Source organism: Lynx canadensis, chromosome D3 (assembly GCF_007474595.2).
Source record: "Lynx canadensis isolate LIC74 chromosome D3, mLynCan4.pri.v2, whole genome shotgun sequence".
In the NCBI taxonomy this organism is placed as follows: domain Eukaryota; kingdom Metazoa; phylum Chordata; class Mammalia; order Carnivora; family Felidae; genus Lynx; species Lynx canadensis.
Genome location: NC_044314.2, coordinates 62,856,421 through 62,876,835, shown reverse-complemented (window position 1 = coordinate 62,876,835; position 20,415 = coordinate 62,856,421). Strand labels below are relative to the sequence as shown.

Genomic DNA, 20,415 nt, shown 5'->3' with positions numbered 1-20,415 from the left:
GAATGCAGCATGGGGTTGATGGCATGGCCAGCAAGGGAGTGATGCAGGCCAAGAGACAAATGCCCACGCAGAGCCTGGCACCATCCATGCCTGTGGTGCCAGGGATCAACTCACCTCGGCACAGAGGAGAGGACGGTGCCCACCTGGGCCCCGTGGATCTCGCACACTGCTCACCAGGTCATGCCACAGATGAGGCACACTCCCAGCATGCACCCAGAGCACAGTAAGCCCTCACAGCTGCTGAACAAATGGATGCATGAAGGTGCATGTGAACATAACAAGCAAAATGGGACTAGCCCCCAAGATGCGGGTATTACATCTTGCTTCCTCCAACCAGCCCTGTGAATGGGCTCCCCTCCAGCAAGCCCGTCCCAGCCTCTCAGCTGAAAAGGCTGCCTTTCAAAGAATACAAAACTGATTTGCCTTTAGTTAATCAAAAACCTCCTAAAATGATTTTTCTTTTCTCTCAAGCTTCAGGAGCAATCAGCTTAGGAGGCCAGACACTGTTAATAGTAGCATGTGACTCTGAAAGGGCGCAGGCCTCTGCTGGAAGCAGAAGACTCTGCCAGATCTATGGAAGGGAGGAAGTGAGTGCCCTCTGCAGAGGCACCCACGTCAAGTGTTGAGCATCAGCCATCAGGTAAAACCTAAGAGAATTTTATGTCAGCATCCTAGGGGACAAAGCTAGGGAAGAGTGTGGTCTCAGAAAGTAGTCATTCAAACAGAGAGAAGTGACTGAACAAGATGGCACACCATCTTCCAGCAGCTGGCTACTGAATCCACTTTCTCTCCTGGTCCCCACTTCTCCCCTGCGAGTCCAAGTTACCCTCAGCGGGTAGGGTGAAGATGGTGGGAAACCAGGTGCAGTTCTTGGCCATAAAATCCTCTAATTTTATTTTAAAATATAGTAGATTGTTTAGTGTCCTTAACCTACCTAAGTAGAATGTATCTCCAATTTAAAATAGCACAAAGGCTGGGGTGCCCGGGCAGCTCAGCTGGTTGAGCAGCCAACTCTTGGTTTCTGCTCAGGTCATGATCTCACGGTTCTGGGATTGAGCCCCACCTCGGGCTCTGAACTGGGCGTGGACCCTGCTAATATTCTTTCTCTCTCCCTCTCTCTGCCCCTCCCCCACTTGTGCATAAGTGTGTCTATGTGTGTTGACACACACACTCTCTCTCAAATAAATAAATAAACTTTAAAAAAATAAAAAATAAAAGTAAACTAGCACAAAGGTCTTCTCCGTCCCTGAGGAGATCATCCACAAACATCACCGTACTTGCCCATAACAAAACTCTGGCAAACAGCAGAACTCTCTTCACTTGTGATCCAGATGATAGACCTAGATTCTTGTAACAAAAAGATGGAAAGGAAAATTTAAACATCATAACATTTACTGCCAAATTTGCACAGTTTTGTAATAATATTTGATACTGGCAAGGGTGAGCCACCCTCATATCTGGGAATGCAAAATGCCTCATGCTTTCTGAAAAGCAAGCTGGTGATAACTTTGGAGGACCCTCTAAAAGTTCTTGTACCCATGAACTTCCCTTTTAGGAATCTATCCAAAGGATGTAATCAAAATGTTCAACGCAGTATCATTTATAATAGAGAAAACTGGTAATAGCGTCCCAAAACAAATTTTTAAAAAATAATAATATGACCATAGAGTAGAATGTTATAGTTATCAGCAGTGGTACTCTTGGAGAAATTTAAATTACATGAAAAAATGTTCAGGACTAAATGCTAAGTCTGAAAACATATACAAATTCTATACATGATTTTATACTTAATCAGTAAATAAGCCTAGAAAGAATCTACTAAACTATTAACAGTGGTCTTCTAAAGGTAGTAGAATCAAAGGTAATTTTAGTCATTTTTATTTTCTTCTTTGTTTCTTTTTTCTTCGTTTCATTTTCCAAACTATCGTCAGTGAGAATATATCAGGAAAAAAAGAATTTCAGAGCCTAGATCTATGACGATGGGTTCAGCAAGCCTAAAAGACTGTAGAATAAAAGTCTAGGTTCAACTAGAGTGGGCAGAGCTGGACTGGTGGCCAGTGTACCCAGGCCTCCACGTCTGTCCTTGACAGGTGGTGCTCACACCTGCCACACAGGCAGTGACGGGCGCATCCTGGGGGTTGATGACTATGATGCACTCTGGGACACACCACATGAAAACATGGCTGCTCAACGCTGTGGAGATGGGGGGGACAGAGCACAGACCAGAACAGGAACTTCCAGAGGCCTGCACTGCCTCAACCCCAAGGAGAACAGCACTTGTCCAACCCCATCCAGGTGACTGGGATCAAGTACCACACATTGTGTGGGCACCATATCATATAGGGGACAGCACCACCCCAGTCACCTGGCTTAATTCGGGGGCTGTGATGGGTTCCATTCCCTGCCCCACTGCCATGGGAAGGTTTGCAAACAGCTGAAGAACTATCCTGTCAGACCCAAGTAAATCTGGATCTCCTGCAAACTGAACTCACTTTAGGTTTCATAATCTCAAACAGTTAGGTTTGTCCAAGATGGACTATATTTCATGAAAAGTACACAGTGATGTGCATGGATGATTAATCTATGTCCTCATGGAGCAAAATAGAAAATCTTAAAGATATGATATTTTTTCATTTTTCCCCCAAATGTGGGAAGCACATTTGGGGAACAAAACTAAAACCGTAGCATTCCACAAACTGGGGTGAGCTGGATCCTTCTGAGTGAACAAACGACTAAGTAGGACCTCATCCAGCCTCATCCCCAGACTCACAGCAGACAGAGGGCTTCTCCTCCAATGGCCTCAGTTCACCCTCCAGAAAATAGGTCCTAATGCTCCCACAATCTATACCCAGACAAGACAAACAGAAGAGGTTTTTAAGGAATGGCACAGAATACCTCAGGCAATAAAACTGCTGCTGATTTTATTTCATCTGTCTTTCAAGGGACTCAAGGTTCAATGTGGACAAAACATAGCCACCAATGGCCTAATTCTCAAAACTCAGGCTCTTGTCACCAGCAAGACAGGCACAGAAAGCAGAAGCTAGAAATAAGAATGGGGACTGGAGGTGAGGGGGGTATAATCAGTTACAGATGAAGGCAGGAAGGAAGAAGAAAGGGACAGAAAGGGTACTATCCTCCCCCTCCCAGCTGGTAAATGAATGATCTCTGATGAACTTCTGACTTGGGCCCAGCCTCAGGCAGCCTGGAGTCAAAGCCCAGACCCCAAAAGAGAGAATGCAAGGGCTTCCTCCTACTGACTCCACCCTTTATTTACAAGAGGTGTGACTGGGCAATTTCCGGGCTTCCTATTGCCTTCCTGAAAGCTGGGGATGGTAGCAGTACAGATGTCACAGGAGGGCTGCACTAAGGACTAAATTAGTTCATATGTGTGCAACACTAAGAGCAGCCTGGCACATAGTCAGTGCTATGCAAGTGTTTGGAACTGCTGCTACTATTCTGTGACCAAGTACCCTGGTGGAGGAGGGCCCGCCAGAGGTCCAGGAGCCCTTCTAAAAGCAGCCTGGCCTCCTGCCGTGGGCTCTCCACTCTTGCCTTCCTTCCGGAAGCAGTGAGATTTTACTATGGAAATCCCCTCCCCAACTCTATGCAGACGTTGAAGGCCTGTGAGGCCACAGACAATGAAAACAATGCTTGGTTGAGCCTCCACCAGCCATAGGCCCAAGCCCACTTCTGCAGAATGGTGGCTGTGCACAGGAACTGACTAGGCACAGCAGGAAACCTGCCATTCTGTGAATGCCAGGGGCAAGAAGTCCACACCTACACAGAGGATGCATGCCACACCTCTCAAGGAGGGATGACTAGCCAGGGGCAGATGGGATGGATTCTTTTTGCAAAATGGATGCAATGGCTCTACTTTGCAGAGAAAGGGACCATGTGGATGAGGACACAGATGTTGCTCACACCTACCCAATTCCTGACCTTAACGTCACTGGAGTAGTCCAAGCCCTGAATCTTGTCTGCAAAGGGAAGAGTAAGTCATTTGGCAGGGGCCCAACTTAGGAGGTGGCTTTGTAATATGAGCAGTGGTCCGCTAACAACTAGAGCAAGACCATTAAGTTCATTACACCTGTCACTCTGCCAGCTGACTATCCAAATTGCCAGAGATGAAAGTACATTATGCCCAAGGAGTGCCACCCAGCCCCCTCCCAGGGCAGCACACATACACTTATCTCAGACAATTTGTTCTCAATGTCTGCACCTGCAGAAAGAACGCAACCGTAAACAGCTTGAAACTTGGCTTTGAGAAAACATAGGGCCTAAGCAGCTGAGAACAAAGTTTAGTTACTTCCACAGCAGGTCCCTGGGAGGAAGACTAGGTGCCATGCCCCGTGGTGCACAGGGAAGAATGTGCTGGGGTGAGAGGAGGAAGGGGAAGGGCAAGGCGAGGGGGCAGAGCTGCCTAGCAAAACGAAGGACACACAGCTGCTACGTGCATTCTGCTGCCCTGCAGCACTGCCAAAAATAAAAGCGAGAGACACACCCTTTTCATTTCCGAACCAAGTCACAGAATTCTAGGCAATAGGCAGAGGCCTTCCTCCCAGCTGCACATCCAACAGGCTCCCTGGGTGCGCAGCGCCCGACCGCCGGCTGCAGAGTGCGTTTGCAGTGCAAGCGTGTTGCAGACAGCGGTAATTTATTTATCCCTGTCATGTAACATTAGCAATCTGTCTGGAGCTTGGCAAGCACCAACTTGCACTGTCATATAAACTGTCTGACAAACTTAAAGTTTCGTAAATGGTTCTCCTCCAGCAGACAATAAAGCATCATAAAAAAAAAAAAGTTGTCATCTCTTTTTCTGTTCCTTTTCTCTCTTCCTCTTCTAAAAAGAGGGAGGAGGGGAGAAAAAGAAAAGCAACAACAAAAGAACCTATGCAAACAGAAATGATCCCTCAGCAGGATTCTTAACCTTGAAAGTCTCAACATTTTTCCAATGCCAAGTAAATGAGTAAATAAATGGATGGGGGAGGGGGGTGGCATGGTGGGGGTCAGTCATGAGGGGGGTACGGAGCAAAATCTGCAAAACAAAAGTACAGTCATTAAAAATTAATAAAGGGTGTGGACATCAGCTCCCCACCCCCTTCTGCTCATGGGGATTTGAGCCAGACATTCTGCATCCTCATTAAGTGGTGTCTGGAAGGCTGCCGGAGTTTTAGTGGGTTCTGGGAATGCCAATATTAACCAGAGGACTTTTTGCATACCCTTTAGAGTTTTTATTCTAGAAAAGTCAACCATTTGGCACAGTGTAGCCTTATTTTTGTCCGGGAAAGCTCTCAGCTGCCAATCAAGAGAGAAATTATAGCTATGTTCTTCGTAATTTCCAAGACCTATCTGGAAAACAAGCCTGGTGGAAAGAAAAGTCCTCAAAAACAGCTTAAAAGGCCAAAGTGCCATTTTTAGTGGAAATTCAGAGAAAAACAATCCATACTTAAATCACATGGATAAGAGACAACACAAACACTATTTTCAATTCCTCCTATGATAGAGGGAAAAAAACAATAGTCGCTGGGAATATGAATCCAATTTCTGTAGCAATTAATAGTACAGGTGCTTGGGACTGTTTGCTTTAGTTGCGTAACAGTAAAGTGAATAACGCCACACACAAAAAATCTCCCTAAAATGTAGGCAGGTCTTGTGGCCTAAATTTCCAAATAGTAGGAAGAAGCTTTACATTCCTATTTTAAAACTTAAGATTTACGTTCCACGAACACCCAATATAGGTCAAGGTGTAATTCTAGACTAACAAATCCCATGTAGGCAGAAAGTCACTTTGACACCAAAAAATAATGGCTTCCAGAAGAGTTTTCTGAGACAGGAAGGAAGGAAGGAAAGAAGGGAGCAAGGATAGAATGAGGAAGAAGGGGAGAAGGAAGAAGGGAGAAAAGGGCAAGATGGGACTACATAGAGATTTTGCTTCTGTTTATATTTAATACCCATGTGTCTACATCAAGTATGTTTAATGTTTCTAAAAACTTTCCAGGTTAATATGAAATGATCTTTCTTACAACTATTGCTCCTTGAGTTTTCTTTCTTCTCTACTAACTCTTACCCAAAAGGACAGACACATCATAGAAACTCCACAAGCCTAGATGATGAAAGGTGACAAGAAATATGGCAAGGACTACCAGAAAGATCTGACCAGCCACAACAGCATGTGTCACTGCCCCAGCCCTGAGAGTACTTGGGTTTCACATGATGACATAGAGCAGTCATCTCAAGCCTAGACCACAGGGTGACTGCTAGCTAGGCTACAGTGAAGGGATCTAGACGGAGCCTAGGGGTCTCCACTTGACATCAGGACAGAAACTACCCTCATAGAGCAAAAGTCATTCTCACCTATGTTCCCCTGTCCAGCTGGGAATTGCCCCTCCAGCAGCCCAGATGAAAAACAGGCAGTGTCCCATGAGCTACAAGGCTGTTCTGCCAGGCTGCTAAGTCAACCAAGACTACAGCACAGTCCCAAATTGTAACACCTCTGCAGATGGGTCCTTGCTCTCAGCGCGCCAGGCAAGAAAACTATTCTTAGAACACCGTCAGCAGTTAGGGGGAAATATCTGTCTATGTATGTATATACTCTGGCGGGGACAAGGGGGGAGGGACTTTGATTCTCAAATTATGTGCCAACAAATTGGCACAAAATCCTTAATAAGCAGGTGGCACTGGCTGGGTTCCTCTGCAGGACCGTGGTCATGCAAACCAGAAGGATCCAAGAGACAGCCCTAAAACCCTGCTGGGAAAAGTCTTCTCCATAGTAAATACAAACCTACATGAACTAGAACCATGGCCAGTGACAAAACTCTTCCCGGGGCAATAAAAGAACATTAAGAAATTAGAAGGGTCTTTAAAACAAGGGAGGAAGGTAGCTACAACTAACTCCATTACAGCAAATCCTTACCAGCATTTACAGTCTTGGCCCTAATTCCTAGCAGTGTGTTCAATGTCAACAGCAAAATGAAGCTCTTAAAAGAATTAAGCTTCCAAAGATCATGAGGAATTTACCCCTATGTTTTAAAAAGCACTGCTTTGCAAGGGCCATCAAATGGCATTCCAAGGTGGATAGGAAACCAAATATTATAACTGAATATATGTGCATGGGTAATATTCAGATCTCATTTGTCTCTGTAATGACTCAAGTTTGACATTATGATTCTTCACTGAACATAAAGAATATGTTGCAAGAGAAAACTGTGTAGAGTACAAAGGCAGATGTACAGATGACCAAAACTCAATATAAATATTAGAAAGGACTAAATAGTTTTATACAAAATGCAGAACATATCTTGATGCAATGGCAGTTTCTCAGAGCACACTCTACAGAACCTTCCCTGTTAATTCCGAGCTCAATCCAGAAGCTCTAGGAGAGATACAAATGGAAGAAAAGCTTTCTTGGCTAGCCAAACAAGGGGAAAGGGCCATTTTAAAGGGAAGTTTCCTAGTACTAGCCACCACCTCCACACCAGCCACAGGACCCACATATTTTTAAGGACCAAGGCTGCTCATCATCTTACCCACCTCCACTGCAAGAAACTTACTAATAGTAGCTCTCGGAATCAACATTCTGTAACAGCTCATCTCACCTCACAGCTCACAATGCCTAGCACATAGTAGGTCATCAAAATACCTACCACAATCTTAATTAACATTTAGAAAGCAGCACTGAATCATAAGTGGGGTCTGGGGATAAGTTGCCAAAGTAATTTGCAAAGCGAGAAAGGCAAGAGAATAGTTGGGACATAGAGAAAGAGAAAAGAAGCAAATCAAATTATCCAGTTCTAGCTAATTAAAAGACTCTGGGGAAAACAAAAATTAAGCTAGCTTACGTGGCCAATGCCACTCAGCAATCATCCCTATGCCGGTTAGGAGCAAGGAAGCCCTGCTTACTTTAAAGAGTTCCTCGCTGTTCTGACCGGCGACACGGTGCCCCGCCAGCTAAACCCAGAACCAGGGCACTGGCGCGCCTTCTCCAGGTGCCACCCACCCACCACGCGTCCACGTCGTCCTCCCGAAAATCTCTGCCTCAAAGGGAAGCCTCTTCCTTCTCCAGTTTAAAAAAAAAAATAAAAATAAAAAGTTTTGAAACAAGCAAATGCCCTCTCCGTCACCACACTGAATTAACCTGAAGAGAACCCACTGTCTTCCAGTCGCGTACTTACGGGGCGCGCCCCCAACGCCACCCGGGCGGCGCACCCGGTAGGGGTCGCGGGGAAGCCTCCTAGCGACTGAGCAAAGCGGACCCCACAACAAAGGCAAGTGCCGAGCCCGGGCTGGGTGCTCGTCGCTTCCTGTTTATTCCACCGTGAGGGTCAAAGAGAAATTCAACACACGCCTGCTTCCTCCGGGGCTCGGAGACCCAGCCTAAGTGTAATAGCAGCCGCCCCAGACAATCGACTTCCCAGCCAATGCCGGGAGCTCCGGGCGGCCCCGCGACCGACGTCAACGTGCGCGGGGGACCCGAGCAGACGCCGGGTGAGGCGGGCCCCAGGGGGCGGGGCGCGAGATGCGGGGTGCTGGGGCTCGGAGCCGCGGGCTGCGGGGTGTCCGGCAGCGGGATGCAGGGTTCAGGGTAAGGCCCGCTCCGCCCCTTTTTCTTCCCGCAAACTCCCCAGGAAGGTCCTGCACAATCTTCCCGCTTCCCGCCGACCTCCAGTCCCCCCGCCTGCAGTGGTTCGCTGACAGGCCCAAGGGAACCGAGACCCTAGTTTGGGCAGTTACCTCGGCGCTGACCCCAGCCTCCCGGGGGTGCAGAATTAAATCCTGCAACCGCAGGACATCCCGCGCCGGGCACTGAGATTTAGGTCGGCAACGTTCCTCCAACGGAGCACACAAGCAGAGGCGGCCCGGCCTCCGTTCGGAAGTGCGGGGTTGCCCTCCCCACACCGGCCCGGGCGAGCGCGCCGGGACGCCGCCGTGCCCACCGGCTACACTGCCTCAGACCTCGCGCACTCGTCTCTGTGGGACTCGTCCGGGTGGGGAGGACCCGCGGGGCTGGGCACTCTCTGGCCCCCGCCGACGGCGCAGGCTCGCGGACGTCCCGTTCCCTGAGCGTCCTGTCCCCGCGTCCTCCGCCCCCTGCCCTCCCCAACCAACGCCACCACCACCCCGCCTCCGCGCCGCGCTGAACTTGGGCCAGACGCCGAGACCACAACAGCCACCTCGGGTCTGCACTCACCTGCGGCCGCCCCGGAGCCGTGGCGGGGGACCGCCTGCAGTGCGGCTCGCCCGGCCACCGGCCCTGCGGGCGGGGGAGGGGCGCGGGATGCGGGCCGCGGCGGGGGGCGCGCAGCCGGCCGGCGGGGAGCGCGGCGCGGTGCGCCGGGTCTTTAAGAGCCAGGGACCTTACCCCCGGGCCTCCCCCGCGCCCCGCCCCCCTTTCACTTTCCCAGGGATCGCAGCCTGTCTGGCGGCGGCTGCGGCGGCGGCTCCTCCCGACTCGCAGGGGATCCCCGCCGGCTGCGGCGGCGCGCGGGGCAGGCAGGGCCAGCCGCACTCGCCTGCCTGTCCGCCGGGCCTGGCCCGCAGCCTCTGGGAGGGGGGAGGAGGGGGAGACCGTGCTGCGGCCGCCGAGGGAGGTGTCCCGCTTCCCGTCGCCGGAGGGGGGGAAGTGTTCCGCCTCCCGCCGCCGTCTGTCTCCAGCCGTAACTGTGCTCGCCGCGGCTGTGTCTGTCTCCAACTCCAGTCTCTCCTCCCTCCCCATCCCCCTCCGCGGCGGGGACCCGGCGTGCGGCCAGGCCGCGGGGTGGCGGGGGCCGCGGTGCTGGCGGCTGGTGGGCAGGCCTCGACCCCGCGCTCACGGGCCGCACCAACCTCTGCAGGCTGCGTGCAAGGAGCTGGGGGCGTGTGGGCGCCGAGGCCGCGGGACCCCAAGGCTCAGCCGGCCGGCAGGCAGAACACACGGCAGCGGGCTTGGGCCTCGTGGGGCGCGCCCACCGCCGGCCGGACGGGAACTCCAAGTGCAGAGAGAAGGCTGGCTGGCGCACCAGGAGGAGCCGGCTCGCCGGGGCGGGCTAAGGACGGTCTGGGAGAGCAGGCCGACTTGTTCCCTGCGCCAAATACCTCGCGGGCTATCAGCGCCCAATGGGCTGCGGGTCTTTGGACACCAGTCCCTAGACATACAGTAGGGCTGCAGGACACGTAGTGGAACCCATGAATCCTAGCTGAGCCAGCCCGGCCCGGGCTCCTCCTGACCCCACGTAGTCACCCCCTTAAGGATTCTCCACCCTTTATAAAGGGCAATGGCGGGGCGCCTGGGTGGCGCAGTCGGTTGAGCGTCCGACTTCAGCCAGGTCACGATCTCGCGGTCCGTGAGTTCGAGCCCCGCGTCAGGCTCTGGGCTGATGGCTCGGAGCCTGGAGCCTGTTTCCGATTCTGTGTCTCCCTCTGTCTCTGCCCCTCCCCCGTTCATGCTCTGTCTCTCTCTGTCCCAAAATAAATAAAAAACGTTGAAAAAAAAATTAAAAAAAAAATAAAATAAAGGGCAATGGCTCCAAAATGGAAGGTCATCCGGATTCTTCCTGCTACGAACCCTTTCTCCTTAAAGGACCTACAGCTCTCCTCCTCTGAAAGCCGTTCAGGACTTGAACTCTACCTGAGTGCAGACAAAATGTATTTTGTCCTCCAGCAGTAGTAGAATTGACAGCCAAGCAGTTTGGGTACTGCCTTAGCATAGGGCATTTTAACCCAATTTTATTAGAGTCGCCAAAATTAGATAATTCCCCTCTGCCCAAATTAAACCCCTGCAGACATACCAAATATACTAACCTGGGATTTCAGGCAGGATCTAATAGAGGTGCAGCTAATTAAATTAATTTTCAATTTCCTGTAATGTCAGAGAAGAGAATCTTTTGAAAACTATGAATAATTTGTCAGTAATATTTTGGTTAGTGAAGCATTGGCTTAATTCAGCTTTCTCTAAAGAGCCCTCTGCTCTCCTCAACTTACCGTAATTGCTATGTAGAATTTGGTCATTCCTCATATGTAGTATAGTAGCTACCATTTATTGTGCCAAGTCCCACACTAAGTAGATTGTCTTATTTAGTATTCACAATAACTGAGACAGCCAATACTTTCCCATTTTGCAGACAAGAAAGTTGAGGCTATAAAAGATTTCGGTAACTTGTTCCTGGACCACAAAGAGATGGGTTTAAAATTCCTAACTGGCTGGTTACACAAAAAGCCTGGAGTTGAACCATACTGCCACCTACCTACAGTAGCTTTGACATCCAGTTCATTTAAGCTCAGCCCAGCCACAAGGGACAGGATCTGTTCTAGGCCAGGAACTGTGCTGGCGCCTGTAGAGAATGCCCAGGTCCTAGGCTGACAGAGGAGCATTTAGACTACAAGGACAACTTTAAATCTGGCTGCTAGGGTAAACTTTCATTAAATGAGCAGTGAACTAAATATTTAATACAGGTTATCTGAATCTGGCAAGTATATACTTATAGTTTATATTTCATGTACATGGATGCATACCACACCCATAGCAGCTCAGAGGCTGTGGTGTTGGAGAAACTGTTCTTGCCCTCCTGGGGTAGAAAGAAAAATAACTTTTCCCTTCTAAATGAGAAACTGCCCAGGGACAATGAAGAAGAAAATGTTTTTTCTAAGACCATGAACAATTTGTTCTTCTATTTCACTTGTGCATGATTTCCTTGTGTATAATTTAACCTTTTTAAATTGAGAGCTGAGTTTTAAAATCTTAACCTCAGTTTTATCATTTATGATGAATCTTAGCTCATCTTGCATTGCCTTTTCTTGTCTTCTTTAATTTATAACTAGAAACTGCAGGGCTCTATTTCTATTTCTAGAAAATAGCCATGACAGGAAACTGTCCCTGCATTTTCCACTCAGTCCTCCCTGTATTTGTTTTCCATTTCAGCTGTTCCTTCTCATACCCCTACACACATACACACATTCGCGCACGCACACACACACACACACACACACACACACACACATTATAGCAATGAGAGAGTTAGAGGCCTTTAGATATATGTTTGCTCTCTGTAAAATTCAACACAATTATATGTTAGCTTTACCTGCCCACTAATAATCCATCACATTCCCTCCAAGGACCCAGACTGAAGCACAGGAGACCAGGACTTTGTTTTGCTCAAAATAGTGGATTATGTGTATTCCCAACACACAGAACTATGCCTGACCCTCACTAAGGATTCAAGAGCTATTTGGGGAATGAATGGAGCCTAGTATTGGGATAAACAAGTAAATAATATTGAAGTAAAATATCACTAAATTGGGCAGAAATCAACTGAAATTGGTTTCAAGTAATGGGGTGTGAGAAAAATTCTTTCTCAGTATAAATCCACTACAGTTTACCTGGTGTCGATTATATACCAACAATATTTATTCCATAGAAGGTCAATTATCTAAGGAGACAAAGATAGAAAGGGCAAACATGAGTGTAGAGGACACTTTTAGGCAAAGAGCCATGGGATATAGAAAGGGCCCACACCGACCACCTGACTGCATACAGACAGGTCCATCAGGGACCCACCGCAAAATATTCATAAGCCCTAACTAACCAATGGGGTGCTTACAACCAGGCACAGTTACCAAAAAAGGGAAAATTCCATACATCGCCATACCTCCTCATCTTCCCCCTTTTAAAACAACCCTCCACCCACTGCCTCCTTGCAGACAGCCTCTCCTCTGCAGTCCAGTTCCCCCACACTCCTTCCCTTGCAGTGTATTCAATAAATTTCTATCTGCTTTGTTTTGCCTCAGGTGAATTCTTTCCACCCAACCGGGGACCCCATCAGATCAGGAGAGACACCACATTTAGACACCACAATGAGCAAATGTTGAAAAAAGAGATTCTGAGGGCCCCAACTGACCACAAAATACATATGAATCAGAGAATATAATTCTGTTATTTGGATCTCATGCATAACATTTAGATGAAACTTAAACTATTCAAAATGATCCTTCCTTCTCTTTGTACTTTTTAATTTAAATAAGAAATGGAGAGGAGGAAGTGAGAAAGAGAAGCTTGCATTGCAGGTTCTTCTAGGGAAGTGAGAGTCCCAGTCTAGCTAAATACTTAGACCCAAAATCCTTGGATGAGCTCAGCTCCAGGAGACAAGGATTAGTCCCATACTTCTCAATGATGGCATAGGCACATTTCATCATGTTACTACTCTGCGCCATCAAACTGTGTCAGAGTTCAGTCTGTAAACCAGAGATAGTAAGTTCTACCTCACAGGGTCTGTTGTGAGGTTGGCTACATCCCTATGTACATACATATTATTCTCTGCTTTAGAGAACTACAAATGTCCCCACTGCTTCAGGACCTACAAATATTACTCTTCTATGGGTGGAGGTTTTATGAGGAAGAAAAATTATTTTCCCTCTACCCTTCTAGGCTCTTGGCTAAGACACTTCTGTAATAAAAAAGACCGATTAACCAGAGGAAAAAAAAATTTAGTAACATACCAAACCCCCTGCCCCGACCCCATACATGGGAGAGACCCAGGAAAACTGAGTAACTCTCTAAAAGAGCCCAAGCCCTGACCTTAAATAACATCTCCAGCTAAAGACAAAAGATGTTGGTAGGGGGAGACCAGTTATGGGATGAGACTTGGAAAAGCAGAGTAAACAAAGGTAGGATTGTTATGTATATTTAAGTCCTTGCCATCTCCATTGAGAACAGTTTCTAGAGATTTAGAGTCACCCTTCTCTTCCTAGTACAGAGAGGAGACACCCTTACAAATAGAGTTTTGCCTTATACATGAAAATGTCTCTTACAAAAGGGTAACTGCCTGGTTTTCAGAGCCTCTCTCTTGTCTGTTGCCTTAAAAAAAAAATAATCAGTCTAAAATAATCCTTTATGCCAAAGAAGCATATCTTGGGGTAGTATATTCTACTCCCCTTCTGTTTAAAATCACAAAAGACGGGAAAACGTTTTGCAGACAACTTCTGCTTTCAGCCTTGCTGCAATACTCTTCCTGGGAAAAACAAAAACAGTATCTGTCCTTCTCCTTGAAGAGAGGGGGGTAGGTAGAGGAAAAGGAAAAATACAGCAAGGAAAAAAAATGTAAATGATTATTTCACAGATGCTCCATCCAGACATGTTCATGTATGGTATCTATACATCAGTTAACAAAAATAATGGGAAAATGGGGCACCTGGTTGGCTCAGTCAGTGGAGTATGTGACTCTTGATCTTGGAGTTGTTAAATTCGAGCCCAACACTGCATGTAGAGAGTACTTAAAAAAATAAAATAAAATCTTTTTTTAAAAAAATGATGGAGCAATTCCTGGGCAATGACATGTGTATTTTCAAACCACTTACAATGATTAAAGTATAGTAAAATCTCCTTAGTATGAAAAGGCTATAGCAGTTCACAGCTTCTGCCTCTTCTGGTGCCCAGGTTGTCTCAAGTAACCCACACCAGGGCAGGGCATCTCAACAGCCTTCAGGATGTGATGTATGATCAAAAGCTGGGTGTAAAGTGGCCACTGTGGCCCCACCCTATTCCATTGCTTTCCTGACACATGGTCCAGGCAGCTCTCTACCAGGGTCTTCATTGTCAAGTTCAACGCTTAGCACAGTACCTGGCCCAAAATGTACTCCATAAATATTAGCTTCCTTTAGTCCTTTTTCTTGCCAGCAGAGACAGGCTCTCTGGTGACTTTATACCCTGACAATTTAGCCATGCTGGAACCATGCTTCCCAGAATTCCCCTCCTATGGGGTTCTAGGCGTTGAAATAAATTTCCAGGCCCAAGATGGAGCCACTCCTGCTTTGGGTGCCTCATCAGCAAACGAAAAGCTTAAATAACTTTCGTGTCCCTGTAAATGCAGCATTTGATCCAAAATGCAGTATGTCCAGTCAGCCAGTCCCCAAATGCCAAGCCAACACTGGGCCTTCTCATCCCAAACAAGCCCATCAAGTATTCCCCATTTGTCTTCTTTTTTCTTTATACTTAATCCTATAAAAGCTTCTTGCCTTTGCCCCATTTTGCAGTTCTTCAAAAGGAAACTGTCCATTTCATGAAATGTTGAAGTTTATTTGTACCACCTAGATTTCTTCTTTTATTTTTTTTTTAATATATGAAATTTATTGTCAAATTGGTTTCCATACAACACCCAGTGCTCATCCCAAAAGGTGCCCTCCTCAATACCCATCACCCCCCCCCCCCGCCCTCCCACCCCCCATCAACCCTCAGTTTGTTCTCAGTTTTTAACAGTCTCTTATGCTTTGGCTCTCTCCCACTCTAACCTCTTTTTTTTTTTCCTTCCCCCCCCCATGGGTTTCTGTTAAGTTTCTCAGGATCCACATAAGAGTGAAAACATATGGTATCTGTCTTTCTCTGTATGGCTTATTTCACTTAGCATCACACTCTCCAGTTCCATCCACATTTCTACAAAAGGCCATATTTCATTCTTTCTCATTGCCACGTAGTATTCCATTATGTATAAACCACAATTTCTTTATCCATTCATCAGTTGATGGACATTTAGGCTCTTTCCATAATTTGCTATTGTTGAGAGTGCTGCTATAAACATTGGGGTACAAGTGCCCTATGCATCAGTACTCCTGTATCCCTTGGGTAAATTCCTAGCAGTGCTATTGCTGGGTCATAGGGTAGGTCTATTTTTAATTTTCTGAGGAATCTCCACACTGCTTTCCAGAGCGGCTGCACCAATTTGCATTCCCACCAACAGTGCAAGAGGGTTCCCGTTTCTCCACATCCTCTCCAGCATCTATAGTCTCCTGATTTGTTCATTTTGGCCACTCTGACTGGCGTGAGGTGATATTTGAGTGTGGTTTTGATTTGTATTTCCTGATAAGGAGCGACGTTGAACACTTTTCATGTGCCTGTTGGCCATCTGGATGTCTTCTTAGAGAAGTGTCTATTCATGTTTTCTGCCCATTTCTTCACTGGGTTATTTGTTTTTCGGGTGTGGAGTTTGGTGAGCTCTTTATAGATTTTGGATACTAGCCCTTTGTCTGATATGTCATTTGCAAATATCTTTTCCCATTCCGTTGGTTGCCTTTTAGTTTGTTGGTTGTTTCCTTTGCTGTGCAGAAGCTTTTTATCTTCATAAGGTCCCAGTAATTCACTTTTGCTTTTAATTCCCTTGCCTTTGGGGATGTTGAGTAAGAGATTGCTATGGCTGAGGTCAGAGTATCTTTTTTTAAAATACAGGCTAGGGATGCTGTCAGAGGAAGTGAAGCAGTGGCTGGTACCCGTGCAGGGTAGCGTGGGGCATAAAGCACTGTGAAGCCCATTCATATCCCTGACCTGCTCTCTCTTTGTCCCCTTACCCTGGTCCTGTGTCAGATGGCAGTGTGCATAGCCCTTTGGTAGCCTCTTCTACAGGTTGTCTGTGATGTTGAAGTTGAAGGGACAAAAGACAGACATGATTTGTTCGCCTTCATGGGCTTCAGGTTGTCCCTGTATGTTCCAGTCAGTTCCTCTTGCCCACTTCATGGTCGGCTTTCCTGCTTACCTGCTGGGCCTGCCAGCCCCAGATTCAATGGCCTTCCATGGGCTTCTCATGGAAGCCCTGATTCTGTATCACTTACAAAGAGTCTTATGATCTAACCTGACTAAGAATCAGACAACTATGTATCTCCCTATCTTAGCTAGTATTCAGTTGTTTGCAAAGAACATAACCTCCTCTATCTAGCTTTTTTTAAGGAAAGATGTTCCCCCCAAAACAGGCAAACCACTTGAGAAGATATTTTATCAAAAAAAGATACTAAATAACCAATAAACTGTAACGATGTACTCAACTCATTAGGGAAATGTTAATTAAAACCATAATGAAATAGCACACCCACTGGAATGGCAAAACTTTAAAAGAGACAATTTTAAAAGTTCACAAGGACATGGCACAACTAGAACTCGCTTGCATCCCCCACAATTCCACTCCCTGGAGAGCACAGCAAAAATGTGTGGATGTCCACCAAAAGGTAAGTACAAGAATGTTCATACCAGTTTATTCATTAATATTAAAAAGAAAAGAACTCGAAACAATCCAAATGTCCATCAGTGTATAAAGAATAAATGAATTGTGGTATGCTCATATAATGGGAGATCACACAGCAGTTTCAAAAATTTAAAACTGCTGGCACACAACATGGATGAGTGTCACAGAAACTTATTTGAGTGACAGAAGGTAAGTACAAAAGAATGCTAATGTATGATTTTATTTATGTGAAGCTCCCAAACAGGAGAAGCTAAATGACAGTGATAGAAGTTAGGATAGTGGTTACCTGTGGGTGGTATTAAGTGGGAAGATCCAAAATAGAACCCTCTGGAGGGTAAGGGGTAGATCTGGGTATGGTTGCAAGGGTGTATGCATGTATAAAAATTCATTAGCTGTGCAGTTAAAATCAGTGTATTTTATATATGTGTTATGCACTATAATGGAAAGTTTTGAAAAGGGGGATTTATTGGATGTAGGAGGCCTTTTGTCAGGTGGGTGACTCAGTAGCAAGACCACCTTTCTCAGACATGGGGAGCATCAGAGAGGAACTATACCCACTCACTATCCCCACAAACACCTCACAGACCTTCCCCCTGCCATACAGAAGGTCTCGACTCATTTCTCCGGACTGAATGTCTAGCTGGTACTGAAGAAAACATGAGGCTCATTCACCCATAAGACATGTTAACATGGGCATGAAGGCAAGAGCCTGTATCTGATAGCATGTTTCCATCAATAAGGCAATGCCCCATGGAAGCTTCTATAATGTTCTTTTATAACCTGTTCTACCTGGAGAGTTGGTAACATATCATGGGACTTGAGGTCTGGATTATGGACGCCATTCTCAGGGGGTTCTCTGCTCCAACCAATTCAATCCATCAGATTCAAGAACTAGGCATTCCATTTAATTTCAGCTCAAATCATAATTGCTGTCCATTACATAGCAATGATTTCATGAGATATTAAAAGTAAAAAAAATAAAGTGCTACATAAAAATATATATATTGTGGATATATGTCAACACAGCTGGTATATATGTGCATTTACATTCTGATATATGTGCATGTGTATATAAATATTGCTATTATTGCATCCATATCCATAACACACATACATACACACATCTGAATCTACACGTCTATATACTCTCTTTAGCACATTTTTTCCTGAAGTGCCATCCCATCTTTTTTCTTATGTAGGAAGTATGAATCCCAGTCCACAAACCCAGATGTCAAACAATAATAATTGTTATTTTCTACTACTACCATATAATTACTGACCCTAAGATTCCATTCTACAGAGCTGGTGGGAAACTTAACCCCCAGTCCTTGGAGCCGCACTCTCTCCGAATTTTGGCACCACGCTTGGTATTGGGAATGGTGGGACTGGGGGCAGGGGGCACAATATTTCACATTGTGCCATCCATTGTTGCCATTTGTGTGGCCACCTGAGATGCAGCAGCTTACCACTCCTGTCCCTTGGACACAGACATCTTTCTTGCTCCTGCCTACAATTCCATTTGCTTCTAGAAGTTCTTTGATTTGATCCTAGAAGCACTTTGTCTTCATCCACAACATCCTTCTCCTTTTTACCTCCCTAGGCATCCCCTGAGCTCTACTAGAAGCCTAGGATTTTTGAAATCAGAAGCCAGGAAAACCCAGGCTATTCCGTTTTCAACCTACCACTTGTCTTGCTAATCCATTGAAGTACAAGGCAAGTTACTTGCTTGAATGGAGAGAAAGGAAAGAAGAAAATAGAGGAACGTGTTTATTAAAGGTGTGGGGGACAGAACAACCCTCCCCACCAACACACGATGTTCTCTGTGCCTTGGTGGAACCTGTGAATAGGAGATGTGATGCCTTTGGTATTGGGTTACTTTATACTTTCAGATAGGGAAGTTGTCCAGGGGTACCCAACCCAATCACATGAGCCCTTGAAAAAACAGCTTCCTCTGGCTGGAGGCAGAAAAGGAAGCAGAGAATTCAAAGCATGAGAGCTATTCCATGGCTCGCCTGGATGGCTTCAAGTGGTTAAGCAGCCAACTCTTGGGCTCCAGTCATGATCTCAGTATTCATGGGATGGAGCCCCACATCAAACTCTGTGCTTGCAGCACAGACCTGCTTGGGGATTCTCTGTCTCCCTCTCCCTCTGCCTCTCGCCCATTCAGGTGTGCATACTCTCTCTCTCTCTCTCTCAAATAAATAAACATTCAAAAAAAAAAAAAAAAACCATTGCGAGCTATTCCAAGTGAGAAGCATCTCCAGTGCCACCCTTTGAAGATGGGGGGGGGCACATGGTAAGGGGTGTGGGAGACCTCTGGAACTGAGTGAAGCCCCTGCTGGATAGCCAGCCAGGATAGGATCCTACAGCCACAGGAAGGGAATTCTGCCTTAATCATGTGAGCGTGGAAGAGGTTCTCAGTCTCAGATAAGAACCCCCACCCAGCTAATACCTTAATTGCCTCAGATGAGACCCTGAGTGGCAAACCACGCTGCACCGGCTCTGGAATTCTGACCCGCAAGCTTATCAGTGGGTATTGTTTTTGTTTTTTTTTTTTTAATTTTTTTTTTCAACGTTTTTTATTATTTTTGTGGACAGAGAGAGACAGAGCATGAAGGGGGAGGGGCAGAGAAGAGAGGGAGACACAGAATCGGAAACAGGCTCCAGGCTCCGAGCCATCAGCCAGAGCCGACGCGGGGCTCGAACTCACGGACCTCGAGATCGTGAACTGGCTGAAGTCGGACGCTTAACCGACTGCGCCACCCAGGCGCCCCATGGGTATTGTTTGAAGTCACTAAATTTGTGGTTAATTGTTACTTGGCAACTTAAAACTAATATAGTAAGTTAAAATACAAAAACATTGTCCAACCAAATATGTTTTGTCCTGCCTGGTCCTGCCCCCTGTTAACAATCATTTCTCAAACGGAAAAGAAGGATGGTCGAAGGGGCTGAGTATGTAGCCTACCAGACACCAAGCTCTTATGGACACTAAACAAGCTTCTGGAACAGCTCTGGCTAACTCCCAGAGACCCAGTACATTTCTGGTTCAGAAATCAGAGCCAGATTCAGATGTAAGGACAAGCCGAGGACTGATGCAGAAGCATATTTAAATCTCACCATTTCAGGGCACCTGGATAGCTCAGTCAGTTAAGTGTCTGACTTCGGCTCAGGTAATGAACTCACAGTTCGGGAGTTTGAGTCCCAACATCGGGCTCTGTGCCAACAGCTTGGAGCCTGGAGCCTGCTTTCGGATTCTGTGTCTCCCTCTCTCTCTCTGCCCTCTCCCCACTCATGCTCTGTCTCTTGCTCTCTCTCAAAAATAAATAAACAGAAAAAATTTTAATAATAAATACATGAATAAAATAAAATCTCACCATTTCAGGGTACCGGCTGGCTCTGTTGGTAGAGCATTGGACTCTTGATCTCAGGGTCATAAGTTCAA

General features: G+C 46.5%; 1 protein-coding gene across 4 annotated transcripts in view; it reads right to left on the bottom strand.

The window, feature by feature from the left end:
* LDLRAD4 (low density lipoprotein receptor class A domain containing 4) overlaps window positions 1-9,234 on the bottom strand; it is a 440,723-nt gene extending 431,489 nt beyond the window's left edge. The window contains exon 1 of one of the 4 annotated variants that reach the window (XM_030336721.1): window positions 9,188-9,234. The gene's annotated coding sequence lies outside the window, so the exon portion shown is untranslated. Of the gene's footprint in view, window positions 1-7,899; window positions 8,238-8,730; window positions 8,998-9,187 lie in introns of those variants that run through there. The other 3 variants (XM_030336726.1, XM_030336719.1, XM_030336720.2) reach the window with 3 other exon arrangements.
* Between the last annotated feature and the right edge of the window lie 11,181 nt (window positions 9,235-20,415).